This window comes from Neodiprion virginianus, chromosome 1 (assembly GCF_021901495.1).
Source record: "Neodiprion virginianus isolate iyNeoVirg1 chromosome 1, iyNeoVirg1.1, whole genome shotgun sequence".
Lineage (NCBI taxonomy): Eukaryota > Metazoa > Arthropoda > Insecta > Hymenoptera > Diprionidae > Neodiprion > Neodiprion virginianus.
The window spans coordinates 33,794,256-33,807,129 of NC_060877.1; the positions used below are offsets into that span (position 1 = coordinate 33,794,256).

At 41.4% G+C, this 12,874-nt stretch overlaps 1 long non-coding RNA gene across 1 annotated transcript in view; it reads left to right on the top strand.

Moving 5' to 3' along the window:
- The window catches only part of LOC124308314 (uncharacterized), a 28,215-nt gene extending 20,734 nt beyond the window's left edge, over nt 1-7,481 (top strand). The window contains exon 4 of the long non-coding RNA XR_006908964.1: nt 6,573-7,481. This is a non-coding gene — a long non-coding RNA (uncharacterized LOC124308314). The remainder of the gene's footprint in view (nt 1-6,572) is intronic.
- Nucleotides 7,482-12,874: the final 5,393 nt, after the last annotated feature.

The window sequence follows — 12,874 nt, forward strand, 5'->3', positions numbered from 1 at the left end:
GTCACGTTCTGCGTTGAGTGATGAAAAAAATGTTTAAATTGAGAGAAAAAAGTATTGACCAATCCTAGAGAGTAGTATATTAGAACTATTTATTGTGAAGGGTCTTCAGAGTTTTGTGGAATTATTATGGAATCCTTGTAATGTCTGGAAAATATCTAAAAAATTATCGCGAAATCTTTATACTCTTTTGAAATTCAGGGATAATTATTACTAAATATTCAGTCACGGCTGTTCAAATTTATTCATATTCAACGTTGATAATTTAAGACAATTAAAAGTAAAGAAAAATAGCGGAATTATTTTTAGAATATTTCCATTATCTGCAGTTTCGTAGATGGGCAAAAACATCTTGTTAATGAAAATGTATTCCAATTTTTTTCACAACACCCCCGATTAATTGTAGAATATTTCGTGCCCCGTGATCCTTTGTGAATTTGGACAACACCACCAGCGGTTTCTAGAAGCCGCAAAACCATGAGTCAGAAAATTTTGAAAGTGAAAAGTTTACAACAGTCCTAAATACAAGCAGCAAAAAGCCGAAGTACACAGAACGCTTCGAATCTCCGGTGAGCGTCAGGACGTCCAGGGAACTCGAGGAATTTACAGGGAATTTTAATTCTCCATAAAATACGCAGTGTCATTTCTAAAAATACCCAGATTTTTCTCTCCATTTTTTACAGACATCTGTATTATTGACTTGAGTTTCGGTCTTGCTCTTCGGTACGCTGTAAATTTTTTTTCCAACATCGTACGTATGCACATTTGTCGATTCATTTACCTGGTCCGAACGGTTCGAATATCTCTCGTGACAATTGCAATTCTTTCTACCAATGACGCGATCTATGTCTTACACTGTTCTTCAGTTAGTGAATTTACATAATAACGATTTTCTTAACTTGTAAAAATATTCCGTACAGGCTCCAAAAAACTTGGAGAATTTTCAAGGAATGAAAATTTTGAATTCCTAGCTGTTTATTGATGCCCTGAAAGATATACTTATTACCAATAATATATTACCAATAACATATATATTGTATATATATATACCAATATATATATATACCAATGTGCCAAATTAGTCGAGAATACAACTCAAGCTGAAACCCCCTTCGGTCCGATCGTGCGGATATATAATGAAATCTGGATTTGGCAATGGCTCCGACCCGTAGTTGATGAAGGGGCGGGTGGACGGGGGGGAGGCGCCCTGTTTTCGCACACAGAGAAAGTCCCTTGCTGAAACGATTGGTGTAGGTGTAGTGTATATGCATATGGATATATATATATATATAGTAAAACGAGCGCGCGGTGCTTCGTACTTTAAAGAATTAAAGCTGCCCGTGGTATTAAATTATTAATACTCTCCCCCGGGGTTTTTCAAAGGGAGGGGGGAGAGCGAAGCTGGGGGCATCGCCCCGGGGGTCCTACACCCCCTGCCATGCGGCGCAACGCGCGTCTGCACCGCTGCTGAAATGCACGTACGTATCTCAAGCCTACACGTCGAGGAGTACTCTCGTTATATACGTATACGCGCATTCGGACGCACACAAACGAAAACGTAATGAACGCGCGCATATAGGATGCAGGGCGGCGAGAGATGGAGAATGTTGGTGTGCGTGCAGGATATACAGCAGGGCGGGAAGGGGGAGGAGGGAGACCGCCTATCTCCATCGCAGGCTGTATCTGACGCGTTTCAGAGAGCCGGCCATGTGCGGCTCAGCTGTGTATCAAATCCTAAAATTACCACTACCATCAGACTCTTTTTTTCACCGTCTGCATCTCTTTCGGTCGTTGTAATCGCAATTGAGGAGGTTGATTCGAAGAAAATTGATGATTTTTTGAAAATTTATTGCGGCGTGGTTGTACATTGAGTATTTGTTGAATGTTTATATAGTACATTCGTAAACTACGAAGATCTCATCAAACATGCAAAAACAGGAAATAATGAAATTTTAAACAAAAGCTTGTTTTGTTAGAATTATCGATGCTGCTTCGTTTTATTTTCGTTGTATATTGTTGAACGTCTGGTAAATTGGTTGGACTTCATTCTGTGACGACTGATGTTGATCACAAGAATATTGTAATTATAAAAATTCATTGAAACACTTTTTTTTTCTTCTATCGCCTTGCCATCGTCAAGTTTTTAATTTGAGGATCGTGAACAGATATTGATTATGATCAACAAATTGTAACATTAAACCGACTACTTAAATAATCATTTCTATTTCTGAGATCTAATAAATTTTTTAACCATTTTCAAGAGATTTTAAACAAAGCATCGATATTCTGAGTTTATTTTTTTTTTTTTTTTTTTTCATTCAAGGGTAAATATTTCTTTTGTTCGTGTCTTCTACTCCAAGGTGTGCTTATAACGGCTTAGTTTGACAATCAGATTATTCCGTATGATGAGCGGCTATTTCGTATGTAATTAGTTAATCACTTTGAGCCATTTCTGCGGGCAGAACCGTTATACTAAAAGCAAACACTTAGGTATTCCGGGATCCAAGAATGACCGACGTCAATTCGCCCAACAATTCTCATCATGACTTTTATTATCGGACAAAAGTACGAACGCAATTAGGCATTTACCTGCACTTCCGTTAGGCTTATTATACCTGTGTTCACTTGCGGCGGAGACCAAGGTAAACCGGCTGCCGGTTACTTTTTGGCCTTGATTCTTTGGTGCTATAAGCTGCATTTTGAAATTAGACTCACGAGCTTTGTGAAGAAATTCGCTTGAAAACAAAAAAAAAAAAGTTCAAATTACTATCCGCAAATAATTTACGAGCTTTCGTTAAATTCAACCGTACTAAAACAGAGGTAAGAATTGCGCATTCATAATATCGTACGTAAATTATATATAATGATATGTAGCTGGAATTGAAACTGAAAATTTCGATTTAGTAAAGATGACGAATGGATCGTATTGTATATGAACATAATTGGCATTTCACAGGTTTATGTGCGAATAAAATCAGTGATGATAATAAATTGGGAAATTCACTTACCATCCAATTCATCGGTGTACCTACTTTGAATTCAAGATACATAAAACTGAAAGAAGTGAAAACAGTGGGTAGCCGCAAGCCTCGAGCTTTCAGAGAATTACATATTTATTGGACATCTTTATAGAAGGGTGAAGAAATTTTCAAGGAATTTTTGTTCAGTTATAACTCTCTAAGGGGAATTTTTTCATCACACAGTTTCATTACGGCAGATAGTCAGTCGTTTGAAGTATAATCAGGTAAAAGTCGGAGACTCTGATCTTTCATTACCCGCAGCTAAAAGTAAAAGTGGATATCGTAATGTGTTCATCGAAGGCCTTTGAAGTTCGGCAAGATAATAACTTTGTATAACGATCTATAATTTTCGATAAAATTAACAATGTCGCAACAATTTAATTCGTCATGCTTGATAATTGACGCGTTGAGCTTAAATTGTTTTTGTGCAATTGTGTGCAATTGTGTACGATAATCGAAATAACCAACAACCCAAACGATATCTTGACTGCGTTTGAATAGAATTGTGAATAAAGTTATTGAGCAAGTAATATTTATGAGAGCAGAAAAATTTCAAGTACCATCGTTCGTTGATATCTCCTGCCTCTAATCTGACTTCGTCAAACGCACCGAGCAGGTGCAATTATTCACCTTGAAAAGGGTTTAATTCAATCTTGAGAATACTTTGATCATTACGATGGAAGCAGAGAGCGCGAGTATGCGAGAACTTGTCGTGGATGCGGTAAAAATAACGCAGCCATCGCGGCGCCATTGATATGCAAGAGGGCTAAAAATCCACTGCCACATCATCACACGCGGCAGATTCGCGTATCATATACATGTATGAAGTATTCCATGCCAACTCGACCTGCCGCCAACCCTCACCGTCTTCGGTAAGGTCGCAGAAGTTTCGTATTTTCTATTGCGGTTTTAGATGGTTTGTGCCAGAAAAAAAAAGTAGTAACAATAATAACGCACGAAGTCGTCAAAATAATCGGTAAGAAATAAAACTTTTTTATCAACGATTTTTTCGCACGACTGACGGATGTTTGGATATAAACTAGTGCGAAAATAAGACAACTTTTTAACTCGTGATAAAAAAAAAAAAAATTTAGTAATTACTTTTTCGATCCCCGAATCGCTATTTTAAAGTTCACGCAAAATCGGCGTCGTAGTTGGCACGGAATGCTCCATGTATGAATTTATTTACTGAGTGCAGGGTCACCACGACAACTAAACTACATCCCACGTACCCACGTCGTACACAATGCACAGCTTTATTACGAGTCATCTGAGCGTGCTGCGAGGCGGCTTCGCATCCCTCATAAGATCATATCCAAAAGCTGGACTCGCCGTGTGAGAGCACCATTGTGTCAAGTTTTGTTGCGCCTTGTATACTTGACGGTGGTGGTGCTCGATCATAGCGCAGGTTCGACTTGGCGCCCACTGTTCTCCACCGCACATATGTGTATATATATATATGTATACGTTTACACACATGTATGTATACGTCTGCATGCCCACCATGCACACACACTGTAACGCACCGGGACCATTGCGCAATACTGCACTTTCTTGTCCATTCATTATTCATCGGTAACTCGCGTGCTGCTGTTGTTGCTGTTGCTGTTAATGGATCGTCGTTGCCTAGACTGGACGGTGCAGTTCGTTGGCGAATGTGCGACTCCGTGGCAGAACGATAAGAACAGGCATGTTCCACCCGTGATCCACCGATGATAGCGACGACGGTTGCCGCGTTATCACCGATTCACGAACGATCGGAGCGTTGTGTTTTCCGAGTTGGCGATGCTCTGGAGAATACTACTCTTCGAGGGAAATCGATTTGTATTATTAGAAAATGACGACGAGTTTCGCGAACACGCGATTCGCGCCTCTTACATCGGGCACCAAGACGACCTTCGCCAGGGTCTCGCATTTGGCATTTGACAAGGTGACACAGCGCAATACTTTATAATATACACAGCTCTACCCACGTCTATTGTTTAAAAATTTTCCACCAGCTGGTTCAACCTTGCTACCTGTAGTATACCCATGTACGCGGACGTGAATATACCGCCTATAGTCGCAAAAACAGGGATGGAAAGGACAAGAAAAAAAAAAAAACATACTGGAATCCTATCATTATGATTTGGCGAACAGGAACGAATCGTTGCCGCTGGCAATTTTTATATCGCTGTGAAAATTCGACGTCGCGTAAGATCGCCTGAGATAATCTTCGGTGAGACCACAAAATCGTACCACGATCATAATCGCGGTCGAGCCTGTCCGCCGTTGCGGTGGTTACGAGTTAGTCGTCGGCGACCGGCGACGCAGAACGCACGCGGGATCCGGTAATAATTTTTTCTTTCCTTTTTTTTTCAATTCAATTTTTTTTCCTCCCTTTCCATCCCGTCACCGGCCTTCTCGGCCTACCGACACACATATTTTTCGAAAAGGTAGTAGAGCCCGTCGTCCGTCTCGAGAAGGATGGAAACGCACGTCGAGAACCTCTGCATAACCACCGCGTTGGGACTGGTCAGCCCCCGCCGACTCGACTCCGACGGCCGACGTCGCCTTGGCTCCGGTCAGTGGACCTGGACCTGGACCTGGACGGTCTGTGGAGTCGGGCCGAGGGTCCGACCGCGGCCAAGTTTTCTTCACCTTACGCAGGGGAATGACCGCCTCCTCGTCTTTTTCATCTCAAGGCTGAATAACCTTTCATTATACCCTTTCACTTATGTACCCCCTTCAATGGCGCTCCCTGTCGGGGCTGATTCCTTCCACCCCGCCACCCCCCTGAACATCCTCCTTTTCGAGACGAGAATTTTTCAGTATTCCCTCCTTTCGCCCTCCCTCCCTCCCACCTTCTTTTTATTTATTTATTTATTTTTTTAATCGCAGAGTAATTTTTAATGAGGATGTAGTTAGTAACGTTAGTGTAACGACGCATGTTTTGGAAACATCGCTAAATCGCGTCTATGTGACTTTCCGAAATTTGGTGAACCGTTATAAACAAAATATAACACTGATTCTGAAAAGCCAACGGGTTGAAAGACATCCTAAAATTGCACAATAATTATTTTTTCGCTTGGTGTATCGTTACGTTAAAGTTACTAACTTCAGCCTCATAATTTTTATTGTGACGCTACGTGGCTACATTGTCTAATACTGTTATCGGCATAAATATCTCTCTCTCTCTCTCTCTCTCTCTCTTTCTTTCTTTCTCTGTCTCGCTGCTTTTCTCCTCCCCCCTATTCGTCATTCGATACTACACGAGGTATAAGGAAAAGATCGCGGCCACTCCCGATTCGACAGACCCAGAGTTTTACGCGCAGCTTACAACGTTAATCCTAATTCCTCACTTCACAACGCTTTGTCTTTTGCCTTTTGTCCACCTGCTGCCCGCAGCTATAAGAAGGAAGAGGAGAGGCAGCGGAGTGGGAATGAAAAATTAACGTCATGGTTCGAATATCCCCGACCTGACCTATCTCAACCATAAACCCGACCTCGTTCGATGAATTTATAACAATGTTACATTATACAAGAATCCGAGGTGAACGTTAACCTGTTCGACAGACTGCAGACCGCACTCCTGTTTTCATAAGCCGCCCCAGACGAAGGACGAAAGAATTCTCGGCTACCGGCCTCGGAAGCTGAATCGCTGCCGCTGAAGCAGAGGACGAGATATCCGCCGACTACGCCCCGCTAAGCTGACCCCAGAAAAGTCCCTGTGGCGGTCACTCCCCGATCCCACGGCGAAGGTCGCTTACGGACACACTCGCTCCAGACTTCGGATCTCATCGTACCTCGCGGTCCAACCGAGCCCGGGATGCGGGAGAACGAGACGAGAAAACCCGGGATCCCTCAACCGGAGACTGGGAATGCGTGTCGCGCCGCTACCCCTCGGCTGGGCCAGACGATCGTCTGACCTGCGCTGCAGGTCTCTCTTCAAAGGAAGTCTGGGCATGGGGACCTTTCCCCGTCAGCTACCTGCTATACGTCCTTTCTACGTTTTTCGTTCCTAGACCGTTCCTAGAACTATTCTTCGGTCCTGCATTTTACCGAGAAGGCGCAGTATTGTTGGTGACTCCGTTTTCGAAGCAGGTCAAGAAAATGTGATGTTTCATTTTCTGTAAGGTTTCTAGCAACCCTTAGAATTGAATTCTGTAACAGGTAAATGGTAATGAGATGTTTGAATAACACGCAGAAAAGGACGGGGGGGTGAAAAATATACTAATTCGCTGAAAAATTGTTATACATAAGTAACATTGAAGAGATGTCGCTATTACTGTTAAATAATCTCCACGATAATCAGTCGTTTCAGTTAAAGATTGAATTAGGTTTTTGCAGGTTGTCGATATCGCCTCAGTTTTTTTTCTTTTCACGGTACACGTATACGTTGTTTATTGTTTCATTTTTAATATATTTCAAACATTAATTTTCCCTCCTCTGAATTTTCATCAAATAACGGTCTACCTTACACACATCAGCGTAATCATAATCAATAATCCTTTACCAGCGAATTTGCTTTCATCCTGGTTATTGTTGTTTTTATTATTATTTTTTTTTCATATTATTATTATTATTGTTATTATTATTATTACTATTATTATTTATTGGTATTCTCATTGTTATTATTTTATCATCATTATTTATTCTCTGCCTCCCTTTTACACGATACACGCGGATAAATGTATACCTATAATATGCTCGTGTGCCTACGTGTATTGTTTATACATACAAATGTGCCCATCATACCTTTTCATGTATTATATACAGGTATTGATCCACCATACGCATCTGCATGGGCGGTATATGGAGAGAATTTTTTTTTTTTTTTCTTCACAATTTTTATCCCACCGTTCGTTATATTTAAATACGATTTTCTTTATTTAATTTTCTTTTCTTGTTTTTCAATTTGTTTTATCATTTCATTTTGTTCGAAAATCGTTCGCTGCCTGCAACCACGTGTTTCATCATGCGAAAGGTCCGCCTTGCCCGTACACACAGGTGCAATGTTACGACCATGCGAATATATAATATACATATAATATCCACCTTGCTTGCCAAACGGTGATGCTAGTTTCGAAAAATAGAAACGAAGGAAGGACACGTCGCTTGCGTAGCTGCCGGACCATTATACTTTTTTTCTTCCTCAAAAAATAAAAAAGGGGGAAAAAGAAGAAATTAAAAAATTTCTACGTGTAAATACACGATATTATGTGCGAACGCGCAGTTCGCACGTTTTTGTAGGTGCACTAACGCAAAAAATTCGTTTTCAAATTTGCATTATACTTTCATATGAAACAAAACCCGATGTAACTCGTTATAACTGCAGGTGTTTCATTCCAAAGCTGTACACGTATCGTATTATACGCCTATGTATTTATATACATATATATATATATATATATACATAGTTATGCATACGTTTCACCTGTTCGTGGAATAATTCTGAGACACCGTTTTCACCAGGTGATGTTGTACTCGACTGTTTGCCAATTTTACGGTGTATTCAAACAGTAACTTTTGAGAGCATTGACACGAGCCAGACTCGAGTCTTGTAAAGCAAGGACCGACGTCATCACTTCCCACAAACTTTTGTCGACACTGAAAGATAACCAACCCTTTTCTTGGACTCGAGAAGCGACTGATTGCTCGTTGCCGTCGCGTAACTGTACACGAGGTTTTGTACACGACGCCGTATTATTATTATACATCTTCGAATATACGTACACCTACATATGTTTATATATAATATAATATGCATGGTATAACAGCTCACTTATCGCCGAACCCATTCTATGAACGGTGGTGGTTCTATCTATTCCCGCTAACCTCTGGCGGCTCACATATCCCGGATAAAACTTTGTTCCAAATATTAAAATCAAGGCGACTGTGTATGGTGCAACTTTTTTTTCTCCTTCTTTATTTATTTTTTTTTATCTTTTCTTCTTTTATTCGTGTCAAATACTCTCGTTGGTTGTTACACAGAATGCAAATACACCTATAGACCCTGAAATTCGCATACCAAATTTCAGCGCCGCGCTTTAAGGTGTGGCCCTGGACTGCTGGATGTTCATTGTATCAGCTCGCCAACAACAGCGAAACGTTTCTTGCATTGAAATTTTTTTAAATACCTAACCCCTCTTCACCCGCCGTTCGAAATATCACCTAGCAATTTAGAATTTTTGAAAAGGATCCAATCAGCGTGAATTTCAAGACGAGAAATTTATAACGTAGGTATAAGTTTTTATCCAGATTTTGTTGGGTACACGTATGGCGGCTGTGGGGTGGTCACGAATGACGTGGAAATACGGACAAATGGAAAGTATTGGAAAATTTGCTGGGACAAAGAGGAACAACCACGTTCCTAACGAAGTTGGCGTTTTGGTCAAGGGGTGAATTTCCCCATTTTCGCAAAGCACGATACGTGATACGTTTAAAAAAAAATGAAATAAATAAATGATGGACAATTCTAAGCCTTTGAAAAAATCGCACTACCTACTGTACGAAAAAAATGTTGCCTTCCAACAATCTTCGTTAGCTCCGTTACTGTTACCTAGCAATGGAAAAGCTAAAATGTACAGTTGCGATGACCTACTCCATACAACGTAGAAGAATTTGATAATCGATGTTTTCGTTCTGAGTTTTATGTCCGCTTATTATTAAATATTATTCGTCCAACGAATTGTACAAATATACGTGTGAAATACCACAGTTTTCCGATACGCAGGCAAACGAGGTGGCAATTAAGTTAATTGTTATAACTTTAGAACAAAGAATTTTCATCGTGACCTGCATGCCGTGACTGCTCTAAAACGAAAACTAGCCATCAGCCGAATTTAGTATAAACCTACGTGTCTGAGATCACGAACTCGAGCGATTGCGGCTTCCGAAGGCTCGCATTATCCTCTTTTCGAAGCCAGAGCTCCGACTACCTGAACGCCTTAATCTCATCGCGAGCGCGCAGCCCAAGGCTTTAAAAGTTATTCGCTGCGAAACCGTCGGAGATCGGATCTTCGATATATAATCAGAACATTTGCAACACGTAGCAGAAGAAGAACGCTTCCCGATGCTTTATGCGTGATATTATATGCCCGCCTACCAGCCTTTCGAATCCGTTCCGGCTACCGCGGCCACGGTATAAAGAACAGGACAGATAATATCGTCCGGTCGCGTATAGGTTATGTACATAACAAATATTTCCATCACATCGTGACTGTCGATATAATCCTGGGTCGTCTTGACGCGTAACAACGTGCCTACGTACGACTGTGTCTGGATAAAACATGCTCTGATTTTTTTCCAAACGAGGGACGAGGTGGAAGGAAAAGCTTAAAAAAAACTGACAAAGAATGGAAATGCGAAGTGAAAATATTCAAGGTAAACCAAAATTTCATGTAAACCAACATTTGAAAGCTGAGAAAGATGGAAAAGCGAAGCGGAAAAATTTGAGGTAAACCAAAATTTGAAGAGCCCGTCATGCCGAGTCGGCCGCACGCGGCGAATGGTTATTCTGGGTTTTGGTTGGGCGCCACTGCTACCCCACGTTATCCGCACCCCATCTACATTATGGCAGCCCTCTAGCATCGCCGCCACCGCCGCCGCCTCCTCCTCGTCCTCTTCTTCCTCCTCACCTCCACCTCCTCCGCGCAGTCGACAACCCTCGACGCTGCAACGAGACCCCCTCGAATCGCAGGAGCTACGCAAACGCGAATTTTAGGGTGCGTGCACATCGGTCGGCATTATCGCGCCAATCGGCCATGGAACATGGAACATGTATAGGATTGAGGAAAAGTTGTTTAATCGTGTGGGCTGATAGGCAAACTTTCAGCTAGATCTTCGAGGTGAAAATTTTCATATGTTATACAGTGTACGATGTAATATTATAAAAAATAGTTGAAGTTTTATTAAAATTTATTTTCTAGTCCTTCGCATATTATACAGCAGTGAATATGTCGAAGACACGAGTAAAAAAAAAAAATCTCCAACAGCTTCTTCTTACTATCCAATTCAAAATAGATGACTAGGTTTGAAAAAATCGGACTTGCTTACGCAAGAGACACATCGGATGACTTTTTTTTCCAATGGCAGGAAGTGTTGAAAATTCGACGACAAAGGATCTATTTGCAAATATGATAAAATTGACCAAATTGACCAACGTGTTTCTCGTAAACGACTCGGTGTACGCTATAACACATAAAAATTTCGGTCAGATATAAATTTTGACCGAAATTTGATGAATCGTGTTTCCATGGGTAAATATAAATTAAAAAAGCGAAGTATAATTTGATGTTAATAAAATTTGTGATGATCGAAAGTCGCCGCTGGGCTTGGCAGCACTCCAATCAACCGTTTGCCCGCAACCCGAACTCGTGCAGCTAACGGGCGTGATAACAACACCGTGGTTGGGTGAAGGGGCAGGAGGGCGAGAGGAAGGGGGAGGCACCGCGTACTTGGATATCCTATCCGGCGGCATATCTCACGAGCGTGCCTCGCCTCGCCTCGCCTTGGCCGCAAAACGCGAACCGCGAAAATTGTCGATTCGCGTGCAGAACGGAGGAAGGCCGTCGCCTTCGTTCTATTCTTCCTCGGTCCTGTATCACCCTGTACAACGATACCGTGCACCGTGCTAGGGGCGAATCGGCACTGCGCCGGGGGGTTAACCTCGGCACGGACTCAGGGACGTACGCACTACGGGACACCGGGAAAAACTGCACCGAGTAAACGGCGAGGGGAATCGAAACTAGGCCTCCTTCCCCAGGGGGGGAAAACATCCACCAGACTGCCGTGTGCAGCTCTAGGGGTGATCACCCCGTGGAACTGCTGAGTCCGTCGAATGGAAGTATTCCAGCTGACAAAGGGCCTTTGGGGGGGTGGGGGTATTACGATCGCATTTTCCTTTTTTTTTTTATTTTTTTATTATTTTTTTTTTCTTTAGTTTTTATACCACTTGACACAGGGGTGCGGTAGAGACAATGGATTTTCATTTTCAATTTCATCGTATATCTCACTACTTGTGCTTATTGTATGTATATAAAGCTAAGCTCCTACCGCTCGGATTTCGGAAGTACTAGGTAAACTCGTGGAGTTGTACGGATTTGGTATGCACTGAGTGATACAGTGTTGAAGCGAATTGTGGGTAACCTGCACTTGACCCACTACGATGACGACGAGTGGCTCTGACTGAACGTATTTTTGAATAATACAAACGCATCATTACATATGCATCGATTATACCAAGAGCTCAATGTTTAGAAGCATTATTCCGTTACTACCATGTGTATAATCTTATAAAGATTGTTCAATTGTTTATTTTATCTAGCAATTTCATACAATTCAAATGGCGAATGTAAGATCAAGTTACAAGTGTTTGTAAACTTCGTAATATGAAAGATAGGAAGCACGTGCTTCCGAGATTTGCAGAAAATTATGTTACTTAGAAATTTAAATGTGACTGGGAATCTATGCTATTTTTATACGAACCAAAAAATGAACAGTGGTAGTTGGTGAGTTTGAATATTTATCTAAGAATAATTTTCAAAACTTCTTCACGGCTGATTCAGTTATGTAAAAAATACGATACAAGATTCCTTTGTTCAGCTGTCGAGTTCGATAATAACTCAAAAGTTAATTATACCATATGCGATTTACTTATTTTCGCAATGAAATATAATTCACACTTCCGGAAACTATATTCAGGGAACATCCGGTTCTCCGATAAAAATGAATCATTTTTATCGCGGTGCGTTACGTATGGTTTTCAACATTGTCGGGCAGCTGTTGGGCCGCGACGAATCTGATTCGAGTCAAGGTTTAAAGCTACTCGTTGAAGCTGTCGACGTCGCTTTTGCAGCTCTGGAGGATTCATACCC